The sequence below is a fragment of the Trachemys scripta genome, chromosome 2 (genome assembly GCF_013100865.1).
Source record: "Trachemys scripta elegans isolate TJP31775 chromosome 2, CAS_Tse_1.0, whole genome shotgun sequence".
Taxonomy (NCBI): domain Eukaryota; kingdom Metazoa; phylum Chordata; order Testudines; family Emydidae; genus Trachemys; species Trachemys scripta.
This window is the reverse complement of record NC_048299.1, coordinates 88060246-88069963: the sequence shown is the minus strand read 5'-3', so window position 1 is coordinate 88069963 and position 9718 is coordinate 88060246. Positions and strand designations below refer to the sequence as shown.

Genomic DNA, 9718 nt, shown 5'->3' with positions numbered 1-9718 from the left:
CCCCCCCCCAAAAAACAAAAACCCTGAGCGCACCCCACCACCCCAAGCATGTGCTTGGTCGGCTGGAGCTGGCCCTGGTTGTAAGGGACTGCAGGAGGTCATCTAGTCCAACCCCCTGCTCAAAGCAGGACTAATCTCCAGACAGATTTTTGCCCCAGATCCGTAAATGGCCCCTTCAAGGACTGAACTCACAACCCTGGGTTTAGCAGGCCAATGCTCAGACCACTGAGCTATCCCTCCCCCCAATTTGTAATTGGGAGCTATTTCCTCACCACTTTGTAATTTATTAAAGTAGCATTTGTAACTACAGTATAATTCTGTAGTGCATACTTACGTAATAGGGAGACTAGTGCTATAACTCACTCAGGTATATCTTACTTGGCTATTTAAATGTTTTCCCTATCATCCCTTAGGTACATGGCAGCAGGGTGCTTGAGAAGCCAGTGAGGGCATTTTGTGGTCTGATAGGGGATCAAGATTTGGAGCAAGGAGTTCATCCTTCTGTGTTTTGAGTGTTTTGTTTTGTAATATGTTTGGCTTCTGGAGAGAAGGATGAGATTTGGTTTCTTCTTCATCACCCTAATGCAGATGATCTGGGGGTGATGCTCATTTCTAATGAAGCAGAGATAAAGAAGTGGAGAGTGCATTTTTCGGCGGGGTATGGGAAGCTGGCTGACTTACAGGTCAAAATGAAAGGCAAGAGCAGTGGTTTTCAAACTTTCGTACTGGTGATCCCTTTCACATAGCAAGTCTCTGAGTGCAAACCCCCCCCCCAATGAAAAACACTTTTAAATATATTAAACACGATTATAAATGCTGGAGGCAAAGCGGAGTTTGGGGTGGAGGCTGACAGCTCACGACCCGCCATGAAATAATCTTGCAAACCCCTCAGGGTTCCCGACCCCCAGTTTGAGAACCCCTGGGCAAAAGGAAATGTACTCTGTTCCTTCAAATATCTATCTCAGTTACACATATTGCCTCCATTACTGTAGTATCTGAATGTCTCCCCTAATGTGAGACCCCTGTGAAGAGTGAAGTACTTCTTGTCCTCATTTTACGTATGAGGCACTGAGGTACAGACTTGCTCAGTGTCTCATAGGAAGTTTGTAGCAAAGCAGAGGATTGAAGATCCAGGTCCCCTGAGTCCCAGTCGCCAAAGTACTAAACCTCTGTATCTATAGTCCCAGTTATGTGACAGTGATGTGTGGAGCTTGTATTAATGGGAATGAGGGAGAATAAGCCTTTCCTGCATTACAATAACCAAAAATGTCTTAAACACCAAAAGATTTGTTAGCAGTAGCAGTGTTCATAATTAACAGAATGCTGTATTCACCATCTTGAGATTTTATTTTCCGACAGATGTACAGATCAACAGTGAACTATGTTTTCCTGTTTTTGTGATGTCTTTTCTTAACCAGATGTGTGGCGTCTGTTGTTTCCCTGGGATAGGCTTCAATATTACTTAACAGGAGAGTGGTGTTTAGGCTTTCCTTTGCTTTCTGTGCTGAATGGTGTCAGCCAGGGAAACCGAAGTTCCTAGTCTATCCCAAGAACAAAGACAACAAGGGCAAAAGTGATACAAACGGGCTAATGCTGAACTGTAGAAGAGAGATGTAGTTCAACGTTGGCCTGAGTGGAAACCCATTTGTGGATGCTATATCTATCCAATCGAGGGTATGTCTTCACTGCACAATTAACCCAGGCTCTTACCTGGGTTTAAAAGACGCCTTTTTCCTAACATGTTAACCAAGGTGTTAAAATTATAGCATATACAAGACAGTTGTAGTTTTCATATGTGAGCTGGTTGGTATAGACCCTTGGGGAAGGGGGATGAAAGTTGACCTTGACAAGTTAAAACATGTTAAAACTACAGTTTGCCTTGTTCATATTAGGTTTGTTACATGTGTGAGCTAACACGTGCCTAAAGACATCAGTGAAGGCAAGGCCAGAGAGGCCAAAAGCTAAAATGAACCAAACAGTGATACAAAATGTTGCTCCTACTATAGAATTTGTACAGAATATAGATTTTGGGCAATGTCCTTGTAAGCGGTGGTTAAACCCGCCTCCACTCCCGCAACACATTTGGTTTTCAGAACTGTAAGTCCAATAAAAGTTATATTTGAATACAATAAAACTGATTCTGGAGTTGGGTTGGGATAAAAATAATCGAAAAAAAACATTGATTCCCCCCCAGGTAAATATTTGCAGCTAGACTAGCAAACTGTTGCACTAGAATAGCCTGGGAAATAGATTGATTCTGGAGAGAGGAGAGGAGCCTTTTATCTCCTCTTTCATAGTTTTTATTTATTTATTTATTTTTAACCAAGATAGCTTCTACTTGTTGTCTATCACAAAGTACTCTACATACATTAAATAATGCTGTCTTGTAAATGTTGGTCCAAGTATAGAGATTCTTCATACGGCACTTAATAGCAAGGCTCCTGAGGAATCTTGACATTAAGGGATTCTTGGGAGAGAACAGTGAAGTTACTTGCTAACCCATCTGTCATTTCAAAGAAAATAACTCCTTTGTTGGTAGAGGAATGTCTTCTGTGCAGTGTGCGTTGTAGTATTTGCATGACACTTTTGATGTGTTGTCTGCCAAAGTCTTCTCTGCAGTCATGAATTATGTAACTCTACTGAAGCGATTTCACAGAGGGAGTTGTGGCAGCCGTCACATGTTTTTAAACAACCTATTGCTTACATCTGTGAACATTTGCACTGGTCACAGTCTATAGTATGAAATGGGGAAAGGAATTTTGTCCACAGAGTTATTCATAGGGAAGGCACCTCAGGGGAAGGATGCAAGGATAATTAGGATCTCAATAGTTTTTATTGTAAAGTTGTTAATTTGTAAAGCCCCTTTTACTAGTACGTATCAAATTACTGTAAATGCTAGATAGTGGCTAAAACATAAGATAAAATGTGTGTCCCAGAAGGGTCCCATTTATTGATTCATTATGGTTAACTAAGTTCCATTGAGTGATTTCAGTGTTATAATAATGCTCCTTCCCCCCGCTGTGGCAGAAGCCTGAAGGGCGATTTGTATCAGCTTTTTAAATTTTAGATTGTCGTGCCTTCCTTTTTAACCGCTACTTAAAGTTCTTGTTGCCCCTTTATTTTCTTAAGTTTTGAGTTTCAAGTATCAAATTATTTCATGCAACCAAGTGAGTATGGAGAATATAATACATATTGTAGATTATATTACAGATATTATTATAGAAATTGTAGGTTAATAAAACGGGGACTTTTCAGCTTGGAAAAGAGACAACTAAGGAGAGATCTGATTGAGGTCCATAAAATCATGACTGGTGTAGAGAAAGTAAATAAGGAAGTGCTATTTACTCCTTCTCATAACACAAGAATTAGGGGTCACCAAATGAAATTAATAGGCAGCAGATTTAAAACAAATAAAAGGAAGTATTTCTTCAGACAACGCACCATCAAACTGTGGAACTCTTTGCCAGAGGATGTTGTGAAGGCCAAGACTATAACAGGGTTCAAAAAAGAACTAGATAAATTCATGGAGGAATAAGCGAGAGTATCGCATATGTAAAGTCCTGTGCCCTTAGTTGACTGTTCGAGATGGTGGGAAGGGCAGGTGAAACCTGGTAGGGTAAAACTTTCAAAGACAAAAGCCCCACTTTCAAAAGTGACTTTGGCCTGGTCTACAGATGTTATTTGTACTTGTATAACTATTTCATTTATGGGTCTTTTAAAAAAACAAAACTAAATAGCTATCTGACTGCAACTCCTAGTGTCCATCTGAAGAAGCGTTTTTTTTACCCACGAAAGCTTATGCCCAAATAAATCTGTTAGTCTTTAAGGGGCCACTGGACTCCTTGTTGTTTTTGTGGATACAGACTAACACAGCTACCCCCTGATCCTAGTGTGAATGCAGCTGTACTTATATAAAGGCACCTTAGGCTGGTGTAGCTTATTCCCCTTCCCAGACAGGCAAAACTATGGGCATGACTACGGAGACTATTCTAGCATAGCTATGTAGGCGTAACCTTGTATTGTAGACACAGCCTATCCAACAAAAGGGGTCTCTTTGTTGGTGTGGGAATACCACCTCCCTGAGTGACAATAGCAAGGCAGATGGAACCATTTTTCCATTGACCTAGCTCCTCAGCATAGCTGCGGTGCTCAAGGGTGTGGATTTTTCACACCCCTGACTGACCTTGCTTTGTTGACCTAAATTTTAAGGTTGACATCTTTATACCAATATATGACCACACTAGGGGGCTGTACTGCTTCAACTATACTAATACAACTTTTGTGTGTAGACAAGCTTTTAGATGTATAGGAGCCTAAGGCCTGGTCTACACTACAAAGTTAGATCGACGTAAACCACCTTGTGTCTACCTAGTTGTGCATGTGTTTACACTTAAATTTGTCTCCCACTGATATAAACTCTGCATTACTCCTCAAGCAGTGTTGAGCCAGGGTCAATATATTGAGGTCAACACAGTGTGGATGTAGACACTGCAGTACTTATGTCAACTCTAACAGTCCTAGAGAAACTGTCCACCAGTGCCCAACAGTGACCTCTCTGGTCACACCTGTGAACTCCACTGCCAAGGGTCATGGAGCCTGAAAGCTTCACCCCTTCACCTTCACGCCCTTCCTGCCCCACCATTTAAAACCATACGAATTTTTTAAATGACTTTTCCTGATTGTCTAGCTTGGTGAGCACACCTAGCAGGTCTCCACTGTTATGCGCAACTGCCCAACTGACCATGTCAACTCCAGACATGCTCCAGTCTGGAATAGACAGGAGATACTGGATCTCCTGGGCCTGTGAGCAGAAGAGGCTGTACAAGCACAGCTATGGACCAGTCATAGAAATGTGGACTTCTGTGAGCAGATTGCATAGGGGATGCAGGAGAAGGGGTACAACAGGGGATGCAGGAGAAGGACCAGCAGCAGTGCCGCATGAAAGTGAAGGCATATCAGAAGGCCAGGGAGGCGAACAGTCGATCCAGTGCCGAGCCACAGACCTGCCACTTGTACGAAGAGCTGCATGCCATACTTGGCGGAGAAAGTATAACCATGCTGCAGTCCACTGTGGGTACCTCTGAGGAGCCCAAGTCACAGGCCCATGGCATAAACAGTGAAGAGGAAGAAGTGGAAGAGGAATAGGATAGAGGATGTATGACCAGGGGGTCCAGCTATGCCGCAAGCCAGGACCTGTTTGAGACTCCACCACAGTGCAGTCAGTCCCGGCATTTGAGCATGGGTGAGCCTGATGTAGGGGAAGGAACCTTGGGTAAGTGTGTGAATGTATTTTCCATTGCAGTGATGTTTGATTGCACCCCCAACTTAACAGGACACATCTAGCGACTTTTCATTCATTTACTTGTACTAGAAGAGGTAGCAGTGCAACAAAGAGAGGTAGAGTTACTTTCTTTTCATTCTCTGTAGGGTTAGGTAGAAGGGCCGTGTGGAGCAGATTGTTTACATACACAGGGATGTCCCTTGAGTCCTCCTGAGAGATATCAATGCAATTTTCACGGGGGTGCTCTGCAATCCTCTTCCGAAGGATTCTAGGGATGGCAGCCTTATTTCTTCCGCAGCAGGACACTTTTCCATGCCAATCAATGGTAACTTCAGCTAGCAACATTGCAATAAATAGGCTAACGGCATATGGGTCCTGGTTGGCTTCAGGACACCACCACCAGCTGTGCTCTCTGCACCTTCGTTATCCTCAGGAGTGAGATACCAACTAAAATCACCATTGCTTGTGGAAAATGGTGCCAGTATTCAGTGCCATTGCCCTATATCATAGTTTCATGCAATTGACCAACTCCCTCCTCATTTCCCTCACCCCCGACAGGCCATACTCACCATGGCTGGTGCTGTGAGTGGTGGTATGCAGAAGCAGTCCGAAGCAGAAGTGTCAATAAGCATGTCTTGTTTAAAACTTTAGGGGAGCAAGGGAAGGGAGTACTGAATCTTAACTTTCCCTTTCCATTGGGATTATACTGACAGTGTTAGCTCTGTGTGCTTTATCTATAGCTGTTGCCATTGTGGCCTTGAGGGGTTCCCCCTCCACACCCGTAAAACGCATGATAAGGAGGAGAAAAAAGAGGGCTGACATGTTCAACAAGATCCTACAAGCCAGTGCTGCATCAGACTGTGAACAGAGGGCCTACAGAGTGAATATTGCAGACTGTATGGAGAAAGGCCCAGGAGTCCCATCAAGAAGAGGAGAGGAAGATGCACCAAGACATAATGGGGCTTCTCCAGCAGCAAATGCAGATGCTGAAGACTCATGTGAACCTAGAGGCTCAACAGTCACAGGCTTGCCTCCCTTTGCAGTTCATGGAGAACTATAATAAAGCATCTCCCTACACACCCCTCCCCACAACTTTGTACACAGCATCCAGGGCCGCATCCCTATCTCTACCACTGCACGCTGGCGGACATTAAAGACAACCACATCTTCACATATATTGACCTGTGGGAGCCACATATGATGTATGTGTAGATAAAAATGGACATGAATGTTCCTTCCCCTTCTTTAAGCTCTGTTCTATACATTTATTAAGATTTTAATGTATTTGCTTTTAACTTGTATAACCCACACACCTTCTGGGTGTGGTGTTCTGTCCCATCTAGTGGCACCGAGACCACTTAGACAGAGATCTAAAATGAGTCTGCTCTACAGCCTTAGCTAACAGCCAGTTGGCTTTTAGCTCATACAGTAGAGGCTCATGCACTAAGCTCCAGAGGTCCCAGGTTCAATCCCACCTGCCGACGACCGGGGTCTGTCAGAGTTACACTTGCACAGAATTTTTTTAAATGTTTTCGTTACTCTATTGCTTGGAAAATAATTCATCTTTATTAGTTCACAACATATGCTGCGGAATGACTGGCAGTAGTGAAAGCACCCACTGACTTGTTTCTGGACAGTGTGACACAATTCAGAGGCTTCGTGACAAACACAGTGTAATAATCATAAATGGACAGCAAGCACCACAGAATGACTAGGTGCATTGTCAGTGTTCTATTCACAAATGTACACCAAACACCATTCCTAACAAGCCCCCACACTGCAGGTAGAGCACAATACTCCACAATACATTAGTGTGGCTCGCTGTTAAAGTGCTCTTTCAAAGCCTCTCTGAGTTGTACTGCTCCATGTTGAGCTTTTCTGATAACCCTTGTGTCTGGCTGCTAAAACTCAGCAGAGAGCCACTCCACCTCCTCCGTCCACCCCAGCAGAAACGTTTCCCCTTTTGCTTCACAGATACGATGCAGGATGCAGAAGACAGCTATAACCACTGGGATATTTTCTAACAGATCCAATCTTGTGAGTAAACAATGCCTGCATCCCTTCAATCTACCAACAGCACATCCAACTGTCATTCTGCACCTTCTGAGACAGTAGATGAATCTTGGTGCTATCGAGGTGGCTGGTGCACAGCTTCATGAACCAGGGGAGTAAGGGGTAGGCTGGGGCCCCTGCGATCACTACTGGCATTTTAACATTGCCAATAGTACCTCGCCGGTATGGAAAGAAAGTCCCTGCTTGCAGCTTTCTGAACAGCCCGGTATTCTTAAAGGTGTGAGCATCATGCACCTTCCCTGACCAGCCAATGTTGAGGTTAGTGAAGCCTACCCAGTAATCCACCAGTGCTTGCATAACCATAGGAAAATGGCCCTTTCTGTTGATGTTCTCTGTGGCAAGGTGGTCTGGTGCCAAAATAGGGATATGCATGACATCTATTCCTCCACTACAGTTTGGGAGTCCCATAGCCGCAAATCCATCCACTATGTCCTGCATGTTGCTGAGACTCACAGTCCTTTGTAGCAGGAGATGATTAATGGTCCTGTATACTTGCATGACAATGGTCTCCACAATGGATTTTCCAATTCCAAAATGATTTCCCACTGACTTTTGGCTTTGGAAGTTTCCACGGTGAAGTCATCACTTGCTTCTCCACTATCAGTGCAGCTTTCATTCTGGTGTTCCTGTGCTGGAGGTCTGGGGCAAGAGCAATACTCAGATCCAGGTATGTTGCCTTGCACATCCCAAATGTTCTGCAACCATACTCGTCCCAAACCGGCATTACGATGCAATTCCACCAGTCGGTGCTCATTTCTCGGGCCTAGAAGCAGCACTCCGCCATTTGCAGCTGCTCTGTGAACGTCCCAGCAACCTTGAATTGTCCTCCAGCAATCTGCCCTTCAGGAAATGATCATGTTCCTTGTGGCTCTGCAAGTACTCGAGGATTGTGCGTCCTGTGCTTGCAACATTCAGAACAATAGTGCAGGCTCCATGATTCTATTAGAGATGGTGGAAAGTGACAAGTCCCACTTGGGTTTGAGTATGAAAATTATGGGATAGAGATGGCATTCATAGAATATCAGGGTTGGAAGGGACCTCAGGAGGTCATCTAGTCCAGGTGGAGAAAGTTGCAGTCACCCCTGCACAACTCATTTCTTCCCACCATAAAACTTCCCAAAAGACAGTGCATTGGATGATGGTGAGTTGTCCTGCACTGCCCATCAACACAAACACTCCTGGTGAGTATGTGCAGTGTGACACAGGGAGTGAAGTATGCATGCGCACAAGCAATATACTAAGTGCAGTGGCTTTATGCTGGTGCAAGTTGTGTCAGAAAAAAATTGGTATTGTAGACATACCTTCAGTCATTGAAAGTAAGTGGGACTTACGCTGCTAAGTCTCTTGGGTGCTTTTGAAAATTTTACCCACAGTCTTTTTTTTCAGAAGCAGCAGCTGATGCTGTACTCTGTGCAGCCAGCCAGTAATGAGGAGGTGAGGAATGGTAGTGTTCAAGAAGTGAGTTGTGTCCCCTTTCTCCAAGTGACAAAGACTTATTTTCTTCCAGACAATGCTGTTTCCTCTAGGGAAACACATGTGCTATGTTTATAACAGCATTCAGGGTGTTGCAACATCTCCATACTAGATAGTGTTCCTTCTATTTGGGGATTTGAAGGAAGAAAACCCACTGTAGTCAGCTATGTGGCAACACACAAAATGGTTGAGTTGCATATTTACGACAAAGCAGAGTTCACACAACTGGAATCTTACTGCTTTTCAGCGGATGTTTATTGGAGAAAGCAATATGTATTTAGGAGGGAGCATTGCAGAAAACATTATGTTCTGTTCTCTGAATTTCCTAATCAAAATGTAGTTTTGTCATCACACATGGCTGATATCTGGAAGCAACAAACATAGCCTAAAAAATATCAAACTGTTTACTGCTTGCTTCATGCATCATTCCTGAAAAATGCTCATGCTGAAATCTGAACTTTCTGCTTTTGCTGGGCCATGAGATGCAGTGTTTATAGAAGACCTCTTCATTTTCCCCAGCCCCGCACAAGCCTGGTTGATGCTGTAGGAGTAAAGGTGGTAAAATGTATCTTGACAACTAATGCTAAACAGTATGACAAAAAGATAATCACGCTAATGTGTAGCAATAATGTTTTTGTGAATTTGCTGCCCGGAACACCCAAAAAATTCTTAATGTTATCAAGCTAAATATTAAAAAGTAAGCAAAACTGAGTACTACTAGCTTGCATTATTGAACTGAACCAGTGAAATAATTAAAATGTTTATTTAATTGCTCTGATGTGATGTTCTAACAGTGAATTTTCCTTCTTTTTTTAATCAGAAAAAACCACTGTCTGCAATAATAAAAGAAATTTGCGATGGGTAAGTTCTGATACTATATTTCCTTTGATT

At 43.3% G+C, this 9718-nt stretch overlaps 1 long non-coding RNA gene across 2 annotated transcripts in view; it reads left to right on the top strand.

Moving 5' to 3' along the window:
- LOC117872578 overlaps positions 1–9690 on the top strand; it is a 97692-nt gene extending 88002 nt beyond the window's left edge. The window contains exons 3-4 of one of the 2 annotated variants that reach the window (XR_004644518.1): positions 7256–7318; positions 9648–9690. This is a non-coding gene — a long non-coding RNA (uncharacterized LOC117872578). The remainder of the gene's footprint in view (positions 1–7255; positions 7319–9647) is intronic. The other variant, XR_004644517.1, reaches the window with a different exon arrangement.
- The last annotated feature ends 28 nt before the right edge of the window (positions 9691–9718 follow it).